We start from the raw sequence: 8074 nt of genomic DNA, 5'->3' as shown, positions 1-8074 counted from the left end.
TGAAATTAATATAAAACTTTAGTCTGTCATTTGTAATACCAAGCACAAAGGTTTAGACCTGTGCCTCAGTTCCATGTATGAAGTTAATGAGGACTTTTAGATCACTGAAAATGTACTACCTGCAGTATAATAGCTGCTTTTTCAGCACAGTATTTAATAATAAAACTAGATACTGTAACAGCGCCTCTGGTCACTGAGCATTTTAAGTGCTTAATTTTCTCATGCAACTTAGAGGTATGCCAATGTAATATATCAATTAACTTTGTGGCACTGAAAAGGTTTAATTATTCCCTCTTTTAAGTGTTGGTATAATAAAGATATTGAACTCTATGTACAGCCATAAAATGAAATTAATTATGATAATACATTGTGGAAAATCTGCCTGTATATTTAAGGATATTTCATAAGAACAGCCATGACAAAAGAAAGAAATTAGCTGTACCTACTTGAACACACAGCAAACATTCTGACACTCAAATACATAGAAACAGGTTTCTTGCATTGTTTTCTAAGTGATTTATTCTTAAAGTGCAAGTGTAATTTTGTTGTCAGTTGGTGTATATACAAGGGGGAATTAATCATAGCAATTGCGAGTGTTTGAGCTTGCATGGAATATATTTGCACCAGATTTATGATGCTAGTGCAATGTTGTTGATAAATGAGGTTTAATAGACTCCAGGAAAGAAGACTCGTAACTCCAGGCAAAAAGCTTAACTGTCGCATCTTGAAGAAGTGGTCATGGGGACTTCTTAAGTTGTGATTGTTTTCTTAGGTGATGTTCCCATTTCAGACAGCCCAGAACAAGTGCAGGTGAAAACAGGTGCAAAAAAACATGCAACTGAAAAAATAATGCAAGCTCTAGACAAAACAGGTGCAAAAAACATGCAACTGAAAAAGTAGTGCAAGCTCTAGTCAAAACAGGTGCAAAACATGTGCAAAAAAAACATGCAGTTGAAAAATAGTGCAAGCTCTGAAGAAACAGGTGCAAAACACATGCAGTTGGAAAAGTAGTGTAAGCTCAGGTCAAAACAGGGGCACATGTTGAGAGACAGATTTGCACATTTAAAGAAAGATCTAAGAGGCCAAAACTGTAGCAATTGCTTTGATAAATAACCCCCCCCAAGTATTTGAATAATGTTGTCCAGTACAATTGCAAATACATCTTCTTGATAGGTAGAAAACAGTTTTCGTTTTCTTTCTATTGATTATTTAATAAAGGATTGCTCTGGACTCAGTCATCATTGGCGTGGCACCCTTTCTGCTTTCTATACAACCTCTTCTGTTTGATGTGCCTTGTATGGGAGCAGCCTTACTGAAGTGATTCAGTTTGACAAGCTAGTTTTTTTTTTAGCCCAGGCCAGGCACCACCTGAACCATATGATTTCTGACTACATTGGATCCAGGGCTATCTGAGAAGTAAGGACCCCATGGACGTCTGGATACCGAGACAGGAGCACTGGCCAGAGATTGCATAGTATCCACTGGAGCTTCTGGCTTACCCTACAGCCAGTGTGCTGTCTGAGAGGGCCTTTAGCACAGCAGAAGGTTTTGTAAATGAGAGGCAAATCCACCTATTCCTTTACAAAATGGTTCATGTTTATTAAAATTAGCTAGTCATGGATTACCAATAACTGCAAAACTCCTGTTGGTTATGGTACAGATTAAATTTGAATTGTCATTGCCAAAAAAAGATACCTGCTACCATTATCTGCTCCTGGCACCTCTCCTGGCCTATTCTAGTGCTTTAGCATTGTAAAGCTGTCACACAATTTTTCCACATCTTTATTTCAGCAGCAAAATGTCTAATGTATGCTGTAGGGTAGATCCTTCCTTGTGTTACAATGTTTGGCCTATTCTAATGCTCTGGCACTTAAAAGATACCATATAATGTTTCCACAGCTCAACTTCAGCTTCAACATTTTAAATGTTTGCTGTAGGGTAAAGCCTGTTTTGTGCCTCAAAGTTTGTGGCCTATTTTGGTGCTCCAGCAATTAAAAAATGGCATACAATGTTTCAGCAGTTCGACTTCAGCTGAAAATATTAAAAAGGTTTCCTGCAGGGTAAAGCCTGCATTGTGTCTCCAGGTTTCAATGTCAAGCAGGGAAGAAAGTCATGGGGCCACAATGCAGCATTCTCCTAAACTTGAATTGTCGCTCACTCTATTTCCAGAATATTTAAGTGCGTGTGTACTGTCCTGACACTGGCCCATGTCAACCAAACTCATACTGCACTCATGTTATTAAGCTGTTAAGACAATGCAGTGTGGTACTGTGACAAAAGAAGCTCAATTATATTATCAAACTGTTGTGTCACTGGCCAATTTGTAACAAACTGATGCTTTAGCTTTAGTTTATGTAAGGTCAGCTTCCTGTAGCATTTAGAACTTTTGTGACTGCTACGTCCACCAGCCAATTCAGGACAATCACCACTAATGAAAAAGAAGATGTTGCAGCCAAAACTACCTAAAAGGGCCTTTTTTTTGTTCAAGATGAAATTAATCAAATTTGGCTGCTTCTGCTGTATGTAAGTCAAGTGAAATGTAAAAGTTACACATCTAAAATATGTGATGCCAGAATACAGTCTTGCTGAAACTATCTGTGAAAATTGTACTGTTCTGTAACATCACCTACAGCATCCCCAAGCTTTTAATTTAAAGGATTGATTGATATTTTTTCCATGTCACCCTTGAAGCTGCATTCTCACTGTATGGTATTTATTAATTTTTTTTTGCTCTGTTGAATGTTCCCCATGGCCGTATCAAGCTTTCCTATGCCATTTTTTGAAAATAGTTAGGCCGAAAAATAGCCAGAATTTAACCACAGGATTTTAATATGATTTTCTGCTATGTTCAGGTTCACTGAATTGTGAAGCAGATTCATCAAACCCTTAGCAAATTAAACCTGAACAGATTTGTTCATCACAATGGTGAGAATATGTCAGGAGTGTCAGCAAACTATTTTGACATTACTATTCACCATCCCCGATATTTCCATCCTGTCACCATCCAGCAGCTGCCAATTATTTGGTCCATTTCTATCATGCCTATTGTGTCTTTTATAAATATTGCATAATTCCAAGATTAATTATAACCTACTGTAGGGGTGCCCACATTTCTCTACTACCTGTGTCTCCACCATTACCACCTTCTGAGTTCTGGAGTCTCCCCAACTTGCAGTTAATTTTCAATTAAAATCCACCACTTTGCCTTCATTAATCACACTAACAATTAGGCTGGGAGTGGGCAGTCCAGCAGTGTCTCTTCATCTCCTCTGCCTTCTGTCAGCTAATTAGTGTATGCTTCTATTAACAGGAAGTATATTGCATCCCTTGACAGTTCAAGCTTACACTGACCAATAAGAACTCAGGATCATAATGTACATCCAATCGCTAAGGGAAAGAATTAGCCCGCACACAGAGAGATGCCTGCATGACACTGCTATACTACCCAATGCACAGGCTTGTTAAGGTAATTAATGAAGTGAGTCTGTTTAAACAGCCCCGATGCTGGCGACGTACACTGTACGTCGTCAGTCACGAAGGGGTTAAATTAATAATAAAGCCAATAGTTTTGGGAGGGCATTGACATGAACCTTTTGATGTAGAAATGCCAAGTTTTTAAATGAAAAGGAATTGATTAGTTTCTAAGTTTACATTTGACTTATTTCCATAGCCGAACTTCATACAAGGTGGATTTTCTAGCAGTAAAGCAGCACCTGTCACTTATTATGGCACATATCACATATTGACCAATGATTAAAATTATAAATTAGATTTTTCATAATGCCATTAATGTCGACATATCCTAATAGCATTCATGAGTCATTTCAAAGACATTTAGAACATTTTACCATGGTACCTTTATAGTTTTGTGATTTGCCTGAAATACAAAGTAAAATAACAGAACCCGCTTTAATTTCACAGTTTATGGTTTTCTTCATAAAACTTTGGAGGAGCAATTATTTGCTATGATTGCTATGCTCAAACGGAGGTAAATGATTAATGTAGCAATAGTTCTGCACACAATATTACTGTGAATCCAGTTAATAATTTTGATGTTAAGCAAAAACTGAAATGATGCAAGATAGCAAACTCAGGCTTGCTAGACTGCAATATTTTATACTACTTTTTCAGGATGTCCTTGAACTTACTCTAAGTTATGTACAAGGACAGATTTGTATCAGTTCAGTAGTAAAAAAAAGCTCATGCATGTACATTTTGTTCATACAGTTAATATTGTAGAATCCATCTGATGTATATAAGGGATTTAAGTTATAAAGTTTCCAAATGTAATGACACTAACACTCAACCACCTGAGAATGTCTCTTCCTCAGCTTAGCATGGTGTCACCGCGTTGCTGGTTTGTGAGATAAAGGCAAACATTAGTGAAGGGGAAATAGAGTCCAAGGCTAAGGGTATTGTACATAGTAATTAAAAGAAAGAAAAACATATTGAGAAAAGGATTCAGAGGAACAAAAAGATAGAGAGAGAGAAAATATATACTGTAATGATAAGATTTGTGCTTAAAGGAAGACTATATAGGGTTTTAGGTACATTTTATAAATAAGCTTAAAAACCGTTCTTTTAAATCCTTTTACAATGGGGTACATGTGTCAATGATTTGCTGGTGAAATTCACCCAGAGAAATTTGCCAAAGCAAAATTTGGCATGCTTCACGCAGAATTGTGTCTCCTATCTATTATATAACATGTGCTGGTTAATCTTGTTAGTTTGAATCTTAGTACAGTACAAGTTATTTTTCACCTTTGGTTTCACAAATCATTTTGTGAATTTTGTGAAATGACAGTAATGTCCTTTTGTCCATTTGCTGGCATGCTTTCCATAGTCCTGAAACTGTGTTTATAGGAGGGCTAAAGTAAGTTTTTTTACTGTAAAAGAACAAACCAGCCCGCAGGATGACCAACCCAGCACACTAGACATACAGGCTGCTATTCCTATAGCAAGGGAGCGTTGAGCATGCAACCCTTTTGCCATGCTGATACCGGCCCACATGTCCTTGAGCATTGGAGGGTGCTCAGCCCAAAGCTGACCAACACTGGGTGCTTTGGCACCCCCGGTGCCCAGGAAGAGGTGCCAGCAAGGGGAGTGCTCATGTTCCACCTACTTACTGTTCCACAAGTCAATGGCCCCCTCTTTAGTGAACATGTCTAAGTCCAAATATGGGCAATGACATCTTAAGGAAATCCATCCCCAGAGTTCCCCAGGCATATAAATCAGTGCCAAAGGCTTGAAATCTGACAGTGCTCAAATGGGAGTTTGAGCAGTGAGGAGAGAGGACTATGTTACTCCTTGTTCTGATCTACCAATTCTGATTCCAACTGCATCGAACATCTTTCAACCTTACATTAAACCTGCAAAGGTAAATATTAGTTAAAAAATAAAAATATTAGCTTAAAAGACCCCTATAACCAGTTCACCAGAGAGAGAGAGTGACCACCTATTTGCCTTCAATGGGAGCCAGGCAGGTGAGACAGAAGACCCCCTTGCCATCACCCCCTCCTGGGAACATTTACCGTATTTATTGCCAGTTTTTAAATGAGATCCGTCTGTTAAAAATAGCATCAAACAAGATTTTCCAATGTGAAAATGATATCAAGCAGAATTTGCCCAACATCTGTTCTTCAGTGGTAGAGGGTTTTACTGTAGTATTCATTCTGCCATTTTCTGCCTAGCACAATATTCAAACGTTTCCCTGGTTTGAAGTAAGATATGCATATTTTAAAGTGCTTCTTTTCTGAGGAGCTTTGGATTTTTAGCTTGTGGACAGAGCTTAACCTGTGTTTTTTTTTTTACTGTAAAAGAACAAACCAGCCTGCAGAACACCTAGCCCAGCATACCAGGCATGCAATTTGGTATCCATGTACCAAAAAGTTGTTCAGTCTCCCTGCTTTGCTGATACCAAAAATGCATTTTAGCATTGGGGTGGTGCTTTAAGAGGGGTTCCCAAAATAAATGGGCTCCCCTCCAAAGCATCAGTGCCACCATGCTCATGGGCACCATGGTGAGACATAAGCCATATATCAAGCAGAATTCCCCAAAATAAATGGTGCCCCCTCTAAAAGCACCAGTGCCACCATGCTCATGGGCACCATGGTGAGACATAAGCCATATATCAAGCAGAATTCCCCAAAATAAATGGGCCCCCTCCAAAGCATCAGTGCCACCATGCTCATGGGCACCATGGTGAGACATAAGCCATATATCAAGCAGAATTCCCCAAAATAAATGGGGCCCCCTCTCAAAGCACCAGTGCCACCATGCTCATTGGCACCGTGCTCCATGGGAAATACATATACAGTGAGCAAACATTCTAGAGATCAGGTAATGTAGTGAATTTACATTAGTGAAGAAAAGGATATGCATGTTACAATTGTTGCAGATATGGAAAAACATTAGATACAAGGTACAAGATACAATTAGATACAAGGTTATGAATGGGCTAAGTTAAAGAGAGCCACTGGGGTTTGGAGACATATCAGCAACTGGTGGAGGTTCAACAAGTAGCAGACGTTTGAGTGGCCTTTAACGGTGGAGGGAGTTTACCCAGAAATATAGAAGAAAGAGTCTAACCCGATACTTTATTCAGCAATGGCATCTACTATCCACATGTGGCAACTGTGAAGTAGCATGGTTACTTAGAGCCCCACTCGCCAAGTTGAAAATGATTAATTCTTTAAATTAACAGAGTTTGGAGTAAGATTGATCATCAGCTCATAGAACGGGGGAGGGGGGAAATCTCCATTAAATATCTGCAACCCAGTATAGAATTCACCATGCCAGATTGCACTCCATGCAGATGAAGAAGAATGGGGAATAAGATATCATGATATTATGGAACAAAACAATGTGCCTGTTTTTTAAAATAAAAAACAAAAACGTTTGTCTAATATGGTTTACAAAACTTACATATCAAGTTAATTTTATCTAAGATCTGTGGTGAGATTATTAAAATGATATTGCAGAAACTGATTTATGTATACATGCTAGGAGTTGTGAAGCACAGAATTCAGTGCATATTGTATTTCAAGATGAAACCAATGTTAATAAATATTGCACATTCATTATCTTTCCCAATACATTCTTGACAAAGTATTCCAAACTAAAAAGTGAAAGATATAAAAAGATGACCTTACTTTTTAGTGATCATGTATTTAATCAAACATTAAGCCTAGAACTTTCTTGTGTGTCATCTACTGTTCACTTGACAGTGCTCATACATCAAAAGTTATATGTAGCCGAAGACAGAAGTTTAAACAGAAATGTGTTTGGGCTGACTCACAACTATGACAGCTTAAGTGTTGACAAAATATTGATGTTGCTGTTTCCCTTGGTATGATAGCTGCATCGTGTGTGAGAAACAAATAGAGGGAGGCAGGCTTGCTTGTTGCAAGTCCCTTTAAAACTATGACAGTGTCGATGAGTCGAAGGTCATTATATGTGCTCTGACAAATGACTCTCCTCTATTTTCCCTCCTGGTTCTTTATTGCTTTTCTTACAGCAAGTGAAAGGAAGATAGCAGACTCAAATGAAAGCTGAGCTTGATTGATACTCCCCACAAAGTCAGGTTTTCATCTAGATAAGGTGTAAAACTTAGGGCTCTGTTATCGTATGTGTAAGCACTGGTACCAAAGTTGAGCTATTTTCTGTCATCCTGACATGCTGCAGGAGAATGCATCTTTTGAGCAAGAAGGATTGATTTCGCTGCCTCTAGTCAGGCAACTATTTCATGATGAATTATATAATGTGCTATATATCATTTTCCAGTCGATGCACAACCATCAATGTGCAAACAAAAAATAAGGACAAGTTAAACTTTGGTACATGTCCAGAGATTGGGTCAGATCAAGTTCACACCCTTGTCTTACCCTTCTGTGGATTAGGACAAATATACAGCTGGAAGTTTATTATTTTTTGTCCATGCGATAATGTGATTTGCTTTTGTTCCTTTTAAGTCACTTAATGTCTACAGATGAGTCAATTATCAAACATTCCCTCAGCTGGTTATACACAAATGTCACCAGAGCTAAGAAATTAGATTTTCTGTCTTTTTTTTTTT

This window comes from Nanorana parkeri, unplaced genomic scaffold, assembly GCF_000935625.1.
Source record: "Nanorana parkeri isolate BGI_ZX_2015 unplaced genomic scaffold, ASM93562v1 scaffold789, whole genome shotgun sequence".
NCBI classification, from domain to species: Eukaryota; Metazoa; Chordata; class Amphibia; order Anura; family Dicroglossidae; genus Nanorana; species Nanorana parkeri.
This window is presented reverse-complemented; position numbering follows the sequence as displayed.